This window comes from Larimichthys crocea, chromosome XIV (genome assembly GCF_000972845.2).
Source record: "Larimichthys crocea isolate SSNF chromosome XIV, L_crocea_2.0, whole genome shotgun sequence".
Taxonomy (NCBI): Eukaryota; Metazoa; Chordata; class Actinopteri; family Sciaenidae; genus Larimichthys; species Larimichthys crocea.
Genome location: NC_040024.1, coordinates 9433953 through 9439419, shown reverse-complemented (window position 1 = coordinate 9439419; position 5467 = coordinate 9433953). Strand labels below are relative to the sequence as shown.

Genomic DNA, 5467 nt, shown 5'->3' with positions numbered 1-5467 from the left:
GTCTGTCCGGAAAATAAAGAGGAAGATGAGAGAGAGAGAGAGAGAGAGAGAGAACTTTTTCTGTCAGGCCAAAAATATAGTTCACACGTCAAGAAACGTGAACGCGCAACGACTCTTCAACGAGTCGAAACAAACAGTGATCAACTTTTTTGTCTTTTTTGACGGGACAACGGTCCAAAAACTGAAGATTTTTAAAAAAATAATAACAGAATATCGTCACGTTTGAGAGGCTGGAACCAGAGAATGACTTTTCAATTTTACATTTGCATTTTCGGTAAAAGTAAACCTCTCCAACCTCTCTGAGCTTCAGACGAACATGTTAGAGGTGTGAATTTTTACTCAGTTTTCTATATCGCTACTTCGCCCGGACTTAAAAAATGCTTTAATAAAAGGTAAAGCATGGAAGATTTAGTGACGTCTACTGGTGAGACTGCAGGTTAGGATCCTCCATTTGTCCACAATTAACTTCTCGGACTCCGCTTTGATTCCATCCGTGCTCATCGATCACTGTAGGTCAAACACTGAACCTTGAAACAAGCCACATTTCTTCAATCTCAGTATTCATGCGACACAAACATGATTCTTCTCAGGGTTCGATAAGTTCAGGGTGAAAGCAGGAACACGTGTTCCTCACCTCCAACAACCAAACATGATTTTAGACAAACGACCACGTCCTTTCGTCTGAAGCATCACGAGAAGCGTCATCCGTTGATCACAGCTGGACGGAGTTTGTGTTATCAGTGTTTTCTCTCTGCAGTGTCTCCTGGCAGAACGCCTTCATATCCTTTATCCATTGTTTATAGCTGCATTTATTGATATTCTGACTGTGAATTCAATTTTCAATCACCCACAATGGGATTAGGATGTCTTCTGAACTTCCTAATAAAAGACAAATCTAACAGTTAAGAGTGAGACTTCAGTCTGTGCGATCACTGCAGGGATGTTGTGACAAATCAGCCCGCTCAGCTGCAGCATCAATCAATAACCGATATCCAATAATGGGGGGAGTTGCTTTTGTGTCGTTCATGGCTCCTCGGAGATCCCTGCTCGACCCTCGGAGCAGGATTTACAGCTTTGGGACCAAAACCGGTTAAAGCAAGGATCAAGGAGTGAGGATGTGTGAAATAAGAGGACCGCAGAACGCGTCTTTGTCCAGATACAATGAATCCCTTTTAAAAATCACTCCCTCCTTACACTGCACCTCCCAAAATATATAAGGAACATTCATCCATGACTTTACAGCTTTACTCAACATTAGTCAGCTATAATTCTGACCTGATTAATGTTCGGTCACTGCATCGATGCAGAACCAAGAAACTGTCCTGGCATTTTTACAACAACAAGCAGCTTCTCCACCCAACAACATAAACTACACCCAAACTGGACATCGACAGTGACAGTTCATCTTGAAGCCTCTCCTTTTAGACGTCACCGTCATCTTCATGACGTTGTCTTCTTCGCCATCAGAGCCGTTATGATCTGTTTAATACATGACCCAGATTTTCTGTCTCCACTAGCAACCAAAAGTTGTTGTAGAGAGATGCTGACCACAACATTTTACAGCAAACCAGAGCACGGAGAACTCGATAATAAAAAGACTACTGTGGTCACAGACGCATCATACAAACAGTCAGACCGTAACCTCGACTCGGCGTTTCTTTGACTTATCCGAGGGCACCTTGTGGAGTTTCTAAGCGCTGGTGAAGCTCTGGTTGCTTTTGTTTGTATTCGTGCACCGTGATGATTGCGCTCTTCCGCCGTTCAACAGTTTGACACGCAAAGCGGCGTAGACGACAAAGCAACAACGCTCGATTCTGGCTTTGCAAATGTTCAGCATCGACACGGGAAGAAGAATAAAAACCCCATGGGACACCTTTAACCATTCGTCAGGCGGTGATGAAACGACAGACGCTCACACTGAGCTCCAGGTGCTCTTATTTTACATCTTCACAGCGAGGCTGCAGCCATCTGCTGAGAAACCGACGGTGCACCGATGCAGAGATGAAGTGTGACTGCAGGCACATGCGGAGAGTCTCTCTTACCTCCCAGCGCTGACATTTCCCATCCTGAGACTAAAACTGGAGACCAGTCTGAAGGGTCCAAATCCGTTATAGTCTCCTGTCTGACATCCTGACTGTGAAACTCCACGGCTAAGCCCTTCTTTAAACACTCACTGAGCTTTATTCCCACTCTTAAACCATTACAGTTTGATTCGGTTTCATCCTCTAGTAGGCCGTTCTGTCAGATTGTGTTTCAGAAATAAACCTCTCGTGTGCAACAAAACATGCCTACATTATAAGTCAGATGTTTCAGAGGTAACATTTGGACGGAGCACAAGAAGAAGACGATCGCAATCGACACCATGAGGACGAAGGTGGAAGCTGAAAAACAAGACGAACACTCAAGATCTGTGAAGTATGATGATGTTTTTAAATTAAAACTAGTTACAGATATTTCAATCTGAACTCCCTACTTGTTTGGAAAGTGGTTTCATCTGTGCCAAATTCGCTGTATTACCAAAATATTTCATTTTCCTGACACATCCCGAGTCTCTTGAATTACCCAGCACTTGTGTCTTTTCCACGCGAGGAGAGAAGAAGCAAGAAAACGCGTCGTTTCCTCTGAGGCGTCACCTGAAAACGGTAAATACTCTCATCAGAGAAGCTGAACTATATGAAAACAGTCAGACTTCTCGCTGGTGGTCTGGTTTGTTTGGATCATGGATCATATCGAGGCATCAGTCTGATGAAGATGATGTTTCATAACCAGTTAAAACCAATCAGTCAATCAACGGCATCACAGGAAGTGACCAAACAGTAAACCCCTGCTTCGTCATTGACTGCAACACCCTCACCTCACGCAGTGTTTAGTTTTAGTGTGTGTACTGTACAAACATGGAGGACTCTGCTGCATCTGTAGATCGGCAAACAGCTCAATTCCTCCAGGCGTGATTGGGATGTGATTGGGGCGCGTCCCAGAAGCATCAATCTGCCCAGAGCAGCTGGAGCTGGTCAGACGAAGAGGTGGAAAAGGTGGATTTTCAAAATAAAACACCATGTGCAGATCGCCAAAACATCCCAAAGTGAAATTATTTAACGGTGTCGTCATTGGGCAACAGAAACAGAACGATTCTCACCGTCAGCTGATTCTACGCTCATGAAAACACAGTCATGCATGTTACATTACATTTCTTAAATCTGACACACTGGACCTTTAAAAACTGTCGCTGATGACGATGATGAAGTCTTCTTTAACCGTACAGTAACTTCTCCACAATGACTTGATGATGATTACTAATTATTACCTGATAATTAGAAGCATCAGGAATATTTCACAGTCTCGTTTTAACTTTTAAAAAAATATAAAAATGCTGACGAGCTGATGTTTTATGATTATCTAAAAATCTCCAGCTCTTCATACATGCATGTGTGTGTGTGTGTGTGTGTGTGTGTGTGTGTGTGTGCTGCAGCAGAAACTTCATGTTTCGGCTGACATTTAAAAAAAAAAGGGGGAGGCTGCACAGTTCCTTCAGCTGGACAGAGAGGGGGGAAACACTTTAGAGGGTTTAACATGCAGGGAAAACCCTTTTGGCCCGCGGGTACACACACACACACACACACACACACACACATAACTACAGCACACACACATCCTGCAGCTGCATCCATCTCTTTCTTTCTACACACACACACATATGCGCGCAAAAAAGAGGCAACACAACCTGCGTCTCATGCGCACGCAAGACGCACGAACGCGCAAAGAGCAGAGCCTACACACACACACACACACACACTTTCTCCGCACCCCCTCTCTTTCCAGCATTAGTCAATAGAGTCAGGATACATAAACCACCCACCAGTCACCCAAAGCAATGCACCCCCACCCTCCACCACCGAAACGCTGCAACAAGCGCGTACACAAACCTGCAGCAACTCATCTGCAACATAGAAAAAACCCTTAAAAAACCAACCAATCAAGCAGGACTGTGGCTGAACAACGAAGCTTATCAATAAAAAAAATAATAATAAAAAAGAAGAAGTGTCAGGACATGTGGGAGTGATGGAGGGAACATTTGTCACCACAGACGAGCAGATTCAGAAGATTAAAAAAATCATCAGGAATGAAGCCAAACACTTCAAAACACACACACACACACACACACACACACACACACACACACACAGCTCTGACATTATGGCGACATCATTTTTGTTCCTTTATTTGTCCCAAAAATAAATAAAAAATAGAAATAAACGCGAGGTTCGCATGTTGACAGACAGCGCACAGCTGCGGCTCATTAATCAATTAGAGACGCTCACAGGTGTTAATTTAATCCGCGCCCCTTTTTAATCCGGATTAAAATAATAATAAAGCAGAAGCAGAAAGCAGCTGTGTGTGTTTTGGGGTTTCTTACCTTTTTTTTGTCGGAGACCTTCTTGTTTTCTCCGCGTGTGTCACACACTAAAAAAAAAAAACCGTTCACCTCCAAATTAACGATTAGTCCCCTCTCTCCCCGGGGGTCTCGCGCACCACCTCACGTGCGGCCGTTTATCACACTCTCTGTCCTCTCTCTGCGTGGAAGATGTGTGTGTGTGTGTGTGTGTGTGTGTGTGTGTGTGTGTGTGTCTCCTTGTTTTCTCGCGGGATTTTTTCCCCCCTCCTCCACCTCTTCTTCCTCCACCTCTTCTTCCTCCACCTCCTTCTTCTTCTTCTTCTTCACTGTGGGATCAGCTCGTCATCCTCGCGCCACCTGGACGCTTTTGCTGCTGCTCGTGGTGTTGGTGGTGTTGGTGTCTCTCCTCCGCCTGATCCATCCTGATGTGAGCGGTTTACTGCTGCTGCAGAGCAGAGGAGGGATGCAAGCTCTCTCTCTCTCTCTCTCTCTCTCTCTCACTCTCTCTCTTTGTGTTTCTCTTTCTGACTCAGTCTCGAAGCTACAGGTGATTTAAAAAAATAGATTTATATTTTTTTAAATCCTAAAGAAAGTGCTGGTGCAGAGATGCTCCCTGCAGTGTGTTCTGGGTCTCTCTCTCTTCACATTAAAGCAGCATCAAGTAGAAATCAGTATTTTTGTGATGTGTGGTAAATACCGACAGCTGTACTCGAGTATTTGTTCTGATTACATTACTTATGATCAAGTCCACAACGTCAACAAGGTCACCAGCAGCAGCTGATATTACTCACGTCTGTCTTTCAGCCTTTTATTTCACCAGCCACTATAAGTCAGTCCCAGATTTCTCTCTTTGTCTCTTCTTTGCTTCCTCTTTAGTCCGACGTCCTCTTCGGTCTTTTTGCCATTTTATCATTACGTCCTCAGAGGCTGCTGAACCCGGTTACATTGCCCGCTTTGCCCAGCTTGCCAAACAAAAACACTAACACTCCCTCCTTCTGTGTTCACTCAGCTCACAGTCCGGGCAGCCCAGCTAACAAACTGATCTGATGTGAGCTGACAGCAGCCACGGTTTGG

The 5467-nt window shown here is 44.4% G+C and overlaps 1 protein-coding gene across 1 annotated transcript in view; it reads right to left on the bottom strand.

The window, feature by feature from the left end:
* Positions 1-4602, bottom strand: part of trpc5a (transient receptor potential cation channel, subfamily C, member 5a) — a 119434-nt gene extending 114832 nt beyond the window's left edge. Inside the window, exon 1 of the mRNA XM_019265673.2 lies at positions 4415-4602. The gene's annotated coding sequence lies outside the window, so the exon portion shown is untranslated. The remainder of the gene's footprint in view (positions 1-4414) is intronic.
* Positions 4603-5467: the final 865 nt, after the last annotated feature.